The sequence below is a fragment of the Varroa destructor genome, unplaced genomic scaffold (genome assembly GCF_002443255.2).
Source record: "Varroa destructor unplaced genomic scaffold, Vdes_3.0 BEIS01000005.1, whole genome shotgun sequence".
NCBI lineage: Eukaryota > Metazoa > Arthropoda > Arachnida > Mesostigmata > Varroidae > Varroa > Varroa destructor.
Genome location: NW_019211458.1, coordinates 38,677,014 through 38,677,493, shown reverse-complemented (window position 1 = coordinate 38,677,493; position 480 = coordinate 38,677,014). Strand labels below are relative to the sequence as shown.

Sequence of the window (480 nt, the reverse complement as noted above, 5' to 3'; positions counted from 1 at the left end):
ATCCTAAAATCGCATCATGAATCAAATCAAATAAAATCTAGAACCGTCTTTGCTTATGGTTTGGCCATAGCCACTTTCCCTGTAAACTGTAAATCTTTTTCAAACATGCTCGTTACTTAATTATGAGAAAGTAGTCATCAAATTTCTCCAGTTTGCAGAAGCATTATAGGGCAACATAATCACCCGTAAAACATTGAGGTCTCCGATGTTTTTTATTAAGCTATTTTGATGTACTTCAGTCAAGAACCAGATACCTGACTCGTCGAACCCACTGCATTTTTCAACCGGTTAAACATGAAAGTTTCCCGCGCTATCGACGTTACCGAACCTTTGGCATTGGCTGATGCCAGTTGCGCAATGCCCGCTAGCGCCACCTGGCCGCGGTTAGCAGAAATTCAATCTACGTTGTTTAGCTTCGTTGGCGGCCAGTTAACGACGATTCAGCCTGCTGTCAGTTTACACCTGGTGGCTCACAAAAAC

General features: G+C 42.7%; 1 protein-coding gene across 5 annotated transcripts in view; it reads left to right on the top strand.

Annotated features, from left to right (window-relative positions):
* The first annotated feature begins 398 nt into the window (after positions 1–398).
* Positions 399–480, top strand: part of BNIP3 (BCL2 interacting protein 3) — a 23,420-nt gene continuing 23,338 nt past the window's right edge. For 2 of the 5 annotated variants that reach the window (XM_022809062.2, XM_086989606.1), the window contains exon 1: positions 399–480. This exon is cut by the window's right edge. The gene's annotated coding sequence lies outside the window, so the exon portion shown is untranslated. The other 3 variants (XM_022809066.2, XM_022809067.2, XM_086989607.1) reach the window with 2 other exon arrangements.